Raw genomic sequence first — 14,490 nt, forward strand, 5'->3', positions numbered from 1 at the left:
ATTCACTTGTCATACTTTCAAAGCCATATCGATCATAATCGTGAATGTACAGTCGCAGGTGTGCTGTAGAGCGTAAATGAAAAGACATACACACAAATTCAATTCGTTATTTTATAAATGCTAAATACTGTATTATTCAGTAGACTCTATTGCAAGTGGAATTTAATGAAAATTATACAGTAAATCGAAGGATGTAAATTAGGCGTGCTTTTCTAATGCATTAATGATGTCGCCCAGTAGATGGTGCTGGTGATCTATTAAGAATTGTTTCCTTATCACCTCCGCCAATGTGGTGTTGCGATCGGATCTTTTCATTTATTTGTTTGTGAGTCAGTGGATAGGATTACGTCGAAACTACTCGACGGATTTTGACGAAATTTTCACTGAATAGACCTTACGATATGAACGACCACATTAAATTTTGGAGGTGATCCGGATTCAGATTTGAATTTCTCGTGTGTCTGTGGACATATTTATATCAAAATACTGGACGGATTTTGACAAAATTCTCACCACAGATAGATCGTGGGTCATGGATGATTCCAATAAATTTTAGAGATGATTAGTATCTAGATCCGAATTTTAGATCCAAATTTGCATTGTTCACCATTTTAAAGATAGCGTCAAAAATACTTGATGGCTGACTAAATTTTCCCCACACATAGATCTTAGGTCAAGGACAACCATATTCAATTTTCGAGATGATCCGTGTCCAGATCCGGATTCCAGATCAGGATTTGCATTTTCCACCATTTTAAAGATAACGTCAAAAATCCAGATCCGGATCCGGATTATAGATACGGATTTGCATTTTTCGTGTGTCTTTGGACCGGATGACACCAAAACTACATGACAGATTATGACAAAATTTTCATCACAGATAGATCTTAGGTCATGGACACCTCCATTAAATTTTGGAGATAATCTGAATCTGGATTCTAGATCCAAGTTTGTATTTTCGCCATTCTAAAGATAACCGCAAAACTACCTGACGAATTTTAACAAAATTTTCACCCCGGTTTGTTTATTTATTTGCCTCTTTGTCTGTGAACAGAATTACGTCATAACTATTCGACTGACTTTGATGCAATTGCCACCAAAGATAGATCTTTGCTCATGGACGATTCCATCAAATTTTAGAGATGATCAGTATCCGGATCCAAATTCTATATCCAAATTTGCATGTTTTGTCATTTAAAAGATAAAGTCAAAACTACATGAGGGATTTTAACAATATTTTCACCACATATAGATCTTAGGTCATGGACGCCCCCATTATCTTTTGGAGATGATCAGGATCCGAGTTCTAGACTGGGATTCAATTTTTCCCCATTTCAAAGATATGTGAAAGCTACTCGATGAATTTTGACGAAATTTTCGCCACATATATATCTTAGGTCATGGACAACTACAAAACATTTGGGAGATGATCCAGATCTGGATCCAAATTCTTGATCCGAATTTCTAATTATAGCCATTTTAAAGATAACGTCAAAAGTATTTGGCGTATTTTGACGAAATTTTCTCACAGATAGATCTTAGGTCATGAACGACCTCATTACATTGTGGAGATTATCTGGATCGGGATTCTAGATTTGGATTAGAAGTTTTCGCCATTTTCCCGATTCGTCAAAACTACTTGACGAATTTTGACAAAATTTTCACCACAAATAGATCTTAGGACATGGACGACCCCATTAAATTTCGGAGAAGATCCGGATCTTGATTCTAGTTTAATTATTCATTTGTCTCTGTCTCTATGGAAAACATTACATAAAAACTACACGACAGTTTTGCATTTTTCCGCATTTTAAAGATATTGACAAAACAAATGGACTGATTTTGACAAAATTTCCACATCAAGTAACTGTGTATTAAATGAGCTGAATTATCTTTTTAATTACATTGTCCTTTACATTTTATCAACATAAACTTTTTTAACAATTTGAAACTGGGCTAATAATTGACACGGAAGAATATAAATACCTCAGTTTGGGTTACTCTATCTAATTTCATGGTATATTACAGATTCCTCCCAATATTGTCCTCCGGTGTAGAAAATACATCTCACAAAGATAATAGCATGTATATAAACCCGTTTCAAACATCTATATCAGAAATATTATTTCCTACCTTACTACTTACCAATAGGCTTATTCTACCGTGACCTCTTTTACATACCTGATTTCCTCAACATGTAAAAGTCTGCGCATAAAGTTTGCCGTCCAAGTATCAAATTATCATATTCTGTAAATGATAATGAGCTTCTTTGAAGCATTCATATTATTAGATATTTTACATAATACTTTGGTCGCAGATAAACCCTAAATTATAGCAGTTTTTGGCTGAGCTAGAATTTCCTGAGGTCGTTGAACTTATCTGATATATATATATATATATATATATATATATATATATATATATATATATATATATATATATATATATATATATATATATATATATATATATATTAATCATAGCTGAACAACATAGGTTTATTTACATTATCTTAGCCAATTAAATGTGGATGTTATAGACCAACTTCTGGTTTTTAGTTCCGTGAACTATAATTCTTCGTCATAAGAATCTCTACGTTCCACAAAGGTATTAGCACATTTGATAATTAGATCTAATTTTTTTTCTTATCGACACTGATGTTTATTAAAATTACAGTTATGTTATTCAATGCCCTACCAATACGAGTCATATATCAATGTTGTCAACTACAATGAAATTTGTAGTTAACAATATTTGTGTATATTAGTAATTTATTATCAAGTACTCATCCTGTTTTTGAAAATTTTAAATACATATATGTTTAATCATTTTTGGAATAATTGCTATGTGGTCTCAGTGGACATTCCTGTTAAGGGTAGAACAGGGAATCCACTACAACTTCATTCCTGGAGAAATATTGTTCCCCTGCTCTAGGGCCAGCGTATCAACATACGAAGCACAGATTTAGTGATATATAGGAGACTTGCAAGTTCAGCCTCATTTGAACTTACCACAGCACCTCAAAAGCCATACGTCGTTTGCTATGAGTGACGATTTGAGTTCTACAAAAGAACCATTGTTCTAGTTATCGCGAGCTTACCTAAGTCTCAACCAACCACCCTCGACTACCACTTGTGATTAAGGTTATACACACTATGCCCCACTCGCTTTGAGCAGAGAGGATTTTTGGAGATCTCAAAGCACCTCCCGAAAAATAAGTTCTTCCTACGTTTTTTTTTTTTTTTTTTTTTTTTTTTTTTTTTGTAACTTCATTAACCTTAATTGGTGTGGTGAGGATACAACTTAAAATGTAGGTTCTTAATGTATAATACGAGTAAATACAAAATCTGTGGGATACAATAGAATATGACTTATCAGTAAGAGAGATGGGGACAAATAGACATTGCACTTTTGTTGTTATAAGCTACTATGCATTTCAGAGCCCGTGTTATATCGTTTTTCGCAAATATTTTCTCAACAAACAGTTGGATCAATGCGACATTTTGACACAGCTTGTTTGACACCTTCCGCTAATTTATGACGCAACAGTGCATTGCTAAGTGTGTTTCATTAGAGAGCTTTCTCTTGGCTTTCAAGGACAAGCTGGCGAGTTCCGAGTAGGCTATTCAGAAAAGGTTTTCTACAACGAAGTTGTGACGTGTATAACAACCACTCTTCCTCAACTCCAGTCTTCCCCTCCCTCCCTTCTTACCTTCCTCTTATCCCGTATCCCCCACTTCTTCTATCTCTCTCTCTCTCTCTCTCTCTCTCTCTCTCTCTCTCTCTCTCTCTCTCTCTCTCTCTCTCACCTTGTACAGGAGATATGAAGCCATGCGGATGTTACTTGTCCATAATGACAGATAACTCGAAAGTATAGTATTGCCACGCATGATAGAGTGGTTATTTCTGCAAACGATAGTGATTGCTGGTCCAGCGTCTTTGGCTGTTGCATAAGTGCTATATGAGGTGAGTTCCCACGTTAACCTTTTCGCCTACCAAACACCGTATAGAGCTCAAACACAGTAGGACAACAGTCGTGATGGTTTGCGTAAACAATAATAGAGTGGAGGATTCGTGGTTGTGACACACGTCAGACCTACGTCACGGAAAGCCTTCCCTTGTCCAAATGCCTTCTCGGCTCTCGCCAACTTGTCCTTGAAAACCAAGAGTAAGCTCTTTAATGAAACATTCTTGGCAATGCACTGGAGTTTCATAAATTAGCGGAAAGTGTCAAACAAGCTGTGTCAAAATGTCGCATTGATTCAACTGTTTGTTGAGAAGATATTTGCGAAAAACGATATAACACGGGCTCTGAAATGCATAAGCTATAAACCCTGTTGATAATGTAAGATACATATGTGCGATGGCTCCAATAGAGAAAAAGAGCCCAGTGAGGAAAGGCAACAAGGAAATAAATAAGCTACAAGAGAAAAATAAACAATAAAAAAAATATTTCAAGAACAGTAACAGCATTAGATTATATCATTCACTTAAAGAAATGACAAGAGGAAGAGAAATAAGCTAGAACAGCGTACCAGAGAATACCCGCAAAACAAGAGAACTCTAATCCAAGACAGTGGTAGGCCATGATACTACTCAAGACCGGAGGACAGTGGTTTGATTTTGGAGTGTCCTAGAAGAGTGGCTTATCATAGCTAAAAGAGATTCTTCTACTCTTACGAAGAGGAAAATACCACTGAACAATTACATTGCAGTATTTAATCCACTAAGCGAAGAAGAATTGTTTAGTAATCTCATTGTGAGGTGTGTACTGGCGAGCTGTTATATTGTAACTGAGAGTCTCTTGTGAGTGCAACTAAAGTTTATTTGATAAGAGCTTGAGTATACATACAACAATTGCAGTCTAGAATGGGAAAATATTAAAACACAATGGTGCATGAAAATACAAGAATAAACAAGTTATCAGTGACAAAGGAAAGTGATGAGGACAATATGAAAAAATAAAGAAATATCGCTACAATGTATGACCATGTGTGATACACGTGCGATACATCATTCCCCCTTTAAAAAAGACATCGATGTGAAATAGGGCTCTTCAGAGGCCTACTGTAGACGGGTCATCTAGCAAAAGATATGGATGTTTTAGGTGATCAATGGAGACCTAGTCTTCTTAACCACGCATGTTGTAGAGGGATGCTTTCGGCGTACGGCAGATCACAAGGAATGGGCTCGTGTAAGGGGCATTAACAATGGCTTTCCAGTGTTGTTGCGCAGAAAAACATGCGTTGATGAGTGCAGATCTGTCGGTATGTGTTTCTTATCTGGGGCTCGTAAATCTGACTGCAGGGAGTATATTTCATACAACATGACGTTGGCACTGGAGATTGTAGGAGGAGGTTGCAGGCGGAAAAAAATTCGGCAGAGACGACCAAAGGGTCGCCATATACCATTTCAGATGCTGAGACATCCAGGGCGTCTTTAGGATGACCCAAGGAAGCTGGATAAACCAGTTGGAGTCCTTGCAGCAGAACATCAAAGCTACTTTGAGTATACGGTAAAAACATGCAACCATATTGTTGGCAACAGGGCTGTATACAGTTTCTGATAAACGGTGATACCCAGGAAACTCGCTAATGATTTCCTCAATTGAGAGGTGAAAGTGGTAGATTCGGGGATACCAAATCTCGCTATCAATCCTGAGGGGAAGGCAGATGTACACGAGGCAGACATTGCAGTTTCCATAAGAATGGCTTCAAGCCAACAAGTGGAGCGGTTGATAAACGGTAAACTGATAACGATGTCCTTGTGATATTAGTAGGGGACATACAATATTGATGTGAATGTGGGCAAAGCACTGCAGAGGTTGATGAAATATGCTCACTCATAAATCCGTGTGTCGATGTACTTTTGAGGTTTAGTATGAAGTACAGGCACAGACACAATCCTTAGCATCCTTAGTAATGCCATGCCAAATGAATTTTGTCTTCGGTACCTGTGCAGTAAAACGGCGCAAGGGATGACAAATGGCATAAATAAAATCAAACACCTGTCGGCACATGGGAGACGCTCTCCCCGGTCTAGGTCTGCCAGTACTAATATCACAGAAGAGGTTGGTATTGGAACCATCGAGAATGATGTCTTCCCAACAGAGGGATGTGAAGGATGTCCTACATGCTTGGTACTCTGGATCTTTTCATTGGGCTTTTGCTAAGGTGCTGTAATCAAATTAGAAGTAAATGTCAGCCAATATTTTTTTTGAAATTACATCAGCATCAAGAATCATTTCCCTGGGGACGTGCTGAAGGGTACAATTGTATTTAGCCATGGCAGAGAGATTTCGGCATTGACGGGTAAACCAGTCATCAGACTGTCAAGTGAAAGTTTGCACCAGAGGCATGTGGTCTGTGCGAATAATGAAGGTTGTACCTTCCAAGAAGTGGTGAAAGTGACGGACAGCCAAGTGCATTGCCACCTATTCGCGATTAAAGGTAAAGTAGCCGGATTCCCCCATATACAGCTTTCTACTGAAGACGGCAAATGGGCAGGGTGGACTGTTGACCTCCTGTTCAAGGACTGCCTCAATAGCAATATCGCTGGCATTGGTGTAGAGAAGAAGAGGTGCCTGTGGCACAGGAAAAGTGAGAGCAGCAGTGGTCGATAGGGCATTCTTTGCGCTGCGGAGGGCCACTTCTTGAAAGGAACCCTACTTCAGGTCTTTTGACTTACCCTTGATGGGCAGAGAGGGGGTAAAGATTGGTGGCGATAGCTGGCAGTAAAATTTGATAGTAGTTGATCATGCCCAAGAATATTTGCAGTGCTTTGACAGGAGAGGGCATGGGGAAGTTCTGAACAGATGCTATCTTCTCAGGGAGAGCGTGGACTTCTTCAGGAGTTATGCGGTGCCTTAAGAATGATACTTTGTTGATGCTAAAGGTACACTTTTTTTACCAGACTACTAGGCAATTCTTTTCTAGCCGGTTGAACACGATGCGTAGATGAAGGAGGTATTCCTGTTTGGAGGAAAAGAACACGAGTATGTCGTCCACGTAAAATACACAAAAGGGGAGGTCCCATAAGATGCCATCCATGACCCGCTGAAAAGTGGCCCTAGCATTACGAAGGACAAAAAAAGGAGTATTTGAAGATATACGTACCGAAGGGAGTGGTAATGGTAGTCTTGGGGATGTCTTCTGCAATCAGGGGTACCTGATAATACCCCTTCTGGAGGTCGAGCATGGAGAAAACCTTCGATTTTCGCAAGTAGGGTGTCATGTCCGCGATGTTTTGGAGTCGGTAGTTATCTAGTTCTCCTTGCATGTTTAGGCTCCTGTAATCCCCACATGGATATAAAGAGCCATTTTTCTTCAAGGCAATGAGTAAGGGTGACGACCATGCGCTTGATTCCTTCTTCTATTGCAGTAAACGTATGTTTAAGGGCTGACAAATAATCCAGTGCCAGACACTTGAATCTGGCAAACACTGGGGGCCCAGTCGTCTTGATATGGTGATAAATGCTGTGTTTGTGGGAACCGTGGCCATTGATGACGTTCTAGACGGAGAAATTCCCTTTATGATGGGAGCATGCGAGCGAAGGCATTCGTGGGTGTGCTGATATTGAGAGCGAGGTCGGAAGGGCGGGTTGGAGAGTTGTCGAGGAGTATGAATCCATGTTGACTAACTGTCGTTGAACTACATCGACCAGGTAAAAATGTGATAGAAAATCGGCAACGAGGATTGATAATATGATGTCAGCAATGAGAAACATCCGAATATAACCATGAGTGGGTATCGCAGATCCATTGTCCGCTACCAGGTGGAATGCGGCAGATTTAGACAAAATATGTCGTGTCCTGGAGACTGGTCTTGGCAGAAAAGAACGGCAGGCACCCGTGTTTACCAAAAATTGCACGCCAGTACCTGCGTCATGTAAAAAGAAAATATTAGTGACAGGGGAGGACACTGCCGCAGGCATTTTATGGCAACTGATAATAATTCACACAATTCTTCACAGTAGCCCCGAATTTGGAGGGGTAGTACCATAGCTGCAGCCGATGGGCGTCGGTAAGTGGCTGGAGAAGTCGCTGGTGGGCTGTAAGAGAGGGCTGGTTCATGTGGGTAGTGGGTGGCTTTGTCGCCACTTCTGCACGTCACAAGGTGGGCGTCCGTGTCAACCGCATTTACGACAACTTCAGTCGATGTTGAATAGTTGTCCACTTCGTCAGAAGTGGAGACGTTGATTGAGGTCTGGAAAGTGGGGAAATAGCTGTCCATATGGGCGTCGACTTTGGTCATCAGGTCCTTCATGGGCAAAATATCGACATCGGGGATGGCAGTACATACAGTTTCAGGTAGGCACCATACCCAAAGTGCAAAAAGTAAATTTTCTTCACAAGGAGATATGTCAGCTGCAGGTTGCGGGCACGCATTACTGGTCTTTTCACTGAGAGTGAGTGAAGCCTTTTTGCCCACCAATGGTTGTTGAGAGAGCGGTAAAAACTGCTATGCAGGTGGCTGGTAATGGCGCGTGCTGCTCTAGGAGTTATGATTTGAGGTCTTTGTACGTTATGGGGGCGTCGCCTTGCTCGCACGGCCAATTGGAGATATCCGGGAAAGTGTCAATGGAGATGGGCATGAGAATGTAATCAGGTTTGGTGCTTGACCAAGTCACACCCTTTATGTGAAACTGGACTTCAGCACGCTGGAACTAGGCAAACGCTTTTCTACTGACAAAGGACAGTAGTTTTAGGGGTGTGATGTTGATAACAGAGTCAGTGTCTGAGGGCGTTATCATCAAACAATAAGGCATGGTAATGAGGGGGAAAAGGAATCGAACACTCTGGTGCCCACCAATGTACCGGTGAGCTGTTAGGTTGTAACTGAGAGCCTCTTGTAATGCAACTGAAATTTATTTGTTCAAAGTTTGATTATTTATACAGCCTGCTCCAGTCATGAAAGGCATAAATATTCAAACACAATGGTGCAGGAAAGTACAGTAATAAACAAGTTATCAGTGAGAGGGAAGAACCATATCGACTTTATACAAAAAATAAGAAATACCGTTACAGTGTATGAGCGTGTGTGATACATGTGTGGTACAAGTATATGAGGACAGAGGAGAATCTGCTAAGAATAGGCCAGACTACTCGGTGTATGTGTAGGCAAACACAAAATGATCTGTAACCAGAGAGGGATCCAATGTAGTACTGTCTGGTCAGTTAAAGGACCCAAAAACTCTCTAGCAGTAATATCTCAACAAGTGGCTGGTGCCATGGGCAACCTACTATTGAGAACATTAAATAGGTGTTGCCGATACTGAATCTATGTAGCCATGTTAGATTACTGAGTCTACAGGGATTAATCTACTGACATTCAACATATAAAATGATGTTTGAACGCGCATATAACATGATATATAACATCTAATAATACTGGTAGCCTTCATGCGAAATGCATCTTTTCATATATAGCCCAGGGCACCAGCCACCCATTGAGATAGTACTGCTATAGAGTTATTGGGTACTTTTACTGGCCAGATAATACTACATTGAATTCTTCTTTCTGGTTACGGCTCATTTTCCTTTTGCCTATACACGCATCAAATAGTCTGGCCTATTCGTTACATAATGTCCTCTGTCTTAATACTCCTGACAACACTGAGATTACCAAACAATTTTTTCTCACTCAAGGGGTTACCTACTAAAATGTAATTGTTCAGTGGCTACTTTCCTCTTGGTAAGGGTAGAAGAGACTCTTTAGCTATGGTAAGCAGCTCTTCTAGTAGAAAGACACCCCAAAATCAAACAATTATTCTCTGGTCTTGGATAGTGCCATAGCCTCTGTACCATGGATTTTCACTGCCTTAGGGAGGAACTCTCTTGCTTGAGTGTACACTCGGGCAAACTATTCTATCTTATTTCTCTCCCTCTTATTTTTGAACTTTACACACGAAAGATTTATTTTAATGTTATTACTTCTCTTGAAATTATTTATTTTGTTTGTTAATTACTTCTCTTGTAGTTTCCTTTCCTCATTTGGGCTATTTTCCTTGTTGGAGCACTCGGGCTTATAGCATCCTGCTTTTCCAACTAGGGTTGTAGCTTAGCAAGAAATAATGATATTAATGACAATGATAATAATAATAACAATAATAGTAATAATAATAATAATAATAATAATAATAATAATAATAATAATAATACCCCTTCCTCCCATCACTCTTATAGTGCATTCTCGAGATGATTTCTTTTCTATGAGTATTTGCGAATGACGTGGGTTCACTGGAGGAATACTTACAAAGGTCTCTCTTTCTAGGCCTTAGCAAGGATCCATAGGAACAGGGGGTGAGGGGTCACTATCAGGGGATGGCACTAGACGAAGGAAACGGTGATTACTCCACCACATTCGACCACTAGGAAAACAAACTTGATAATCTCTTGGCTCCATGCCCCATGATGTTAGCAACTTTCGCCCAGGGAGGAGAGGTTGGGTCTTGAATCCGAACTTGCTGTCAGACACTCAACTTGGGCAGGGAGTGGGCATGCTGGTCATACTGGGTCTTTACCTGCTCATAGCATGTAACGATCTTCATTCCGGACCTGCCGTTGCTTGGAGAACGCTTTTGGATGGGAAGGAATACATGACCTGAGAGCTCGGCCCTACAGCAGTTGCAGTAGGGAATGGAGGATTAGGACGAGAACGTGGTGCATCAGTAGGAATAATCAATTCTGGATACCTAGGGGATATAATACAAATGTACTCAAGAGAGGGAAGAAGTCTAACTTGCTCTATCATGTTTTGTTCGTTGATGAAGATTTACTTATATTGCTTCTTCGTCAAGTGGACAAATGCAGAAAAGACTGACTGGCGTATTTCTAGTACACTGTGCTCCTGAAGATGATTCCCCAGAGATGGATAGTGAGTAGAAAAATATATGAAAGTAGCAAATCTAAAAAAATATAAAAACTAAAATAATCCAAAAAATATAAGAACTAAAATATCTCAAAAATATAAAAACTAAGAAAAACAAAATTATAAATGCTAGATATCCAGAAAAATATAAAAACCAGAATCCCAAAAATATAGAACTTATAAATCCTAACAAATATAAAAACTAGAAATCCCAATAAATAAAAAAAATCCAAAAATTGTAAAATCAAAATCTAGAAAAAAAAAATATACAAACTCAAAATATCCAAAAATTACACAACAATGAACTAAAAGTCCAAAAAAATTAGGACTAAAAAATCCCAAAAGTTTAAAAATAATTATAGCAAAAATATAGGAACTTACAAATCCAAACAAATATAAAAAATAAGAAAATAAGAAAAAATCCCATCCATCCATCCATATACAAAAGCACTTCCCCCAATTTTGGGAGGTAGTCGACATCAAAAAATTAAACAAAAATAAAAAATTAAAGGGGACGTCTCCTCTCTACATTTCTCCCAGCCTGACAAGAGACTCAACCGAGTTCAGCTGGTACTACTAGGGTGCCACAGCCCACCCTACCCCGTTATCCACCACAGATGAAGCTTTATAACGCTGAATCCCCTACTGCTGCTACCTCCGCGGCCATCTAAGGCACCGGAGGAAGCAGCAGGGCTTACCGGAACTGTGTCACAATCGCTCGCCATTCATTCCTATTCCTTGCACGCTCTCTTACCTCTCTCACATCTAACCTCCTATCACCCAGAGCTTTCTTCCCTCCATCCATCCACCCAAACCTTGGCCTTCCTCTTGTACTTTTCCCATCAAGTCTTGCATTCATCACCTACTTTAGCAGACAGCCATTTTCCATTCTCTCAACATGGCCAAACCACCTCAACACATTCATATCCACTCTAGCTGCTAACTCATTTCTTACACCCGTTCTCACCCTCACCACTTCGTTCCCAACCCTATCTACTCGAGATACACCAGCTATACTCCTTAGACACTTCATCTCAAACACATTCAATTTCTGTCTCTCCGTCACTTTCATTCCCCACAACTCCGATCCATTCATCACAGTTGGTACAATCACTTTCTTATATAGAACTCTCTTTACATTCATGCCCAACCCTCTATTTTTTACTACTCCCTTAACTGCCCCCAACACTTTGCAACCTTCATTCACTCTCTGACGTACATCTGCTTCCACTCCACCATTTGCTGCAACAACAGACCCCAAGTACTTAAACTGATCCACCTCCTCAAGTAACTCTCCATTAAACATGACATTCAACCTCGCACCACCTTCCCTTCTCGTACGTCTCATAACCTAACTCTTACCCACATTAACTCTCAACTTCCTTCTCTCACACACCCTTCCAAATTCTGTCAATAATCGGCCAAGCTTCTCTTCCTTTTTTGCAACCAGTACAGTATCATCTGCAAACAACAACTGATTTACATCCCATTCGTGGTCATTCTCCTCTACCAGTTTTAATCATCGTCCAAGCACTTGAGCATTCACCTCTCTCACCACTCCATCAACATACAAGTTAAACAACCACGGCGACATCACACATCCCTATCTCAGCCCCACTCTCACCGGAAACCAATCGCTCACTTCATTTCCTATCCTAACACATGCTTTACTACCTTTGTAGAAACTTTTCACTGCTTGCAACAACCTTCCACCAACTCCATATAGCCTCATCACATTCCACATTGCTTCCCTATCAACTCTATCATACGCTCTTTCGAGATCCATAAACGCAACATACACCTCCTTCCCTTTTGCTAAATATTTCTTGCATATCTGCCTAAATGTAAAAATCGAATTCATACAACCACTCCCTCTTCTAAAACCACCCTGTACTTCTAAGATTGCATTCTCTGTTTTATCCTTAATCATATTAATCAGTACTCTACCATACACTTTCCCAACTACACTCAACAAACTAATACCTCTTGAATTACAACACTCATGCACATCTCCCTTACCCTTATATAGTGGTACAATACATGCAGAAACCCAATCTACTGGTACCATTGACAACAAAAAAAAAACACATTAAACAATATCACCAACCATTCAAGTACAGTCACATCCCCTTCCTTCAACATCTCACCTCTCACACCATCCATAACAGATGCTTTTCCTACTCTCGTTTCATCTAGTGCTCTCCTCACTATCTCTATTGTGATCTCTCTCTCATTTTCATCTCCCATCACCGGCACCTCAACACCTGCAACAGCAATTATATCTGCCTCCCTATTATCCTCAACATTCAGTAAACTTTCAAAATATTCCGCTCACCTTTTCCTTGCCTCCTCTCCTTTTAACAACCTTCCATTTCCATCTTTCAATGTCTCTTCAATTCTTGAGCCAGTCTTCTTTACTCTCTTCACTTCTTTTCAAAATTTCTTCTTATTCTCTTCATATGAATGACCCAATCCCTGACCCCACCCTCAGGTCAGCTGCCTTCTTTGCCTCATGTACCTTGTGCTTTACTTCCACATTTTTCTCTCTATATTTTTCATACTTCTCTATACTATTACTCTGCAGCCATTCTTCAAAAGCCCTCTTTTTCTCTTCCATTTTTACCTTCACTCCTTCATTCCACCATTCACTGCCCTTCCTCATGCTGCCTCCAACAACCTTCTTGCCACACACATCACTTGGAATCCCAACAAAATTTTCTTTTACTAACTTCCACTCCTCTAAATTACCAGTTTCTCTTACTCTCACTTCGTCATATGCCATTTTCAACCTCTCCTGATATTTACTTTTTACCCCCGGTTTTATTAGCTCTTCAACCCTCTCTAGCTCCCTTTTACACCCACCTACTCTATTCCCCCACTCTTTTGCTATAACTAATTTTCCTTCCACCAAAAAATGATCAGACATACCGTTAGCCATACCCATAAACGCGTGCATGTCTTTCAATCTTCCAAACATTCTTTTAGTTATCGACACATAGTTCATTTCTACTACTCTTCCATTTGCTACTCTTACCCATGTATATTTGTTTTTATCTTTCTTTTTGAAAAAGCTAGCACTTATTACCAACTCTTGCTCAACACACATATCTACCAGTCTCTTACCACCTTCATTTTCACCCAAAAATATAAAAAAACTGAAAAAAACGAAAAGATACAAAAAATAAAAAATAAAAATATAACAACTATATAGACGAAAAAAAAAAGAAAATACTCAAAATCCCAAAATTTCTAAAGATTAAGATCCAAAATGATATCAAAATTTAAAATAAAAAAAAAATATAAGAACTATAATATCTAGCAAGAGGAGGTGGAGGGTGGTTCAGTGTTTGGAAATGGTTTGTCCATTCAGAGGAAATTTTGAAATCTATATCGGTGAAAATTCTAAAGTTTGGAGAATCGGAAGACCTAGAAGCTTGTGGCCGATGATGTGAAAGATAAATCACAAAAGAAAAAAAAAGTGGTACTAACTGGGAGAATGTGAGTTAATACAAGAAAAGGGTGAATGGCAAAGTTTAAATGATAATAATAATAATAATAATAATAATAATAATAATAATAATAATAATAATAATAATAATAATGATAATAATAATATTAATA

This window comes from Palaemon carinicauda, chromosome 36 (genome assembly GCF_036898095.1).
Source record: "Palaemon carinicauda isolate YSFRI2023 chromosome 36, ASM3689809v2, whole genome shotgun sequence".
Lineage (NCBI taxonomy): Eukaryota > Metazoa > Arthropoda > Malacostraca > Decapoda > Palaemonidae > Palaemon > Palaemon carinicauda.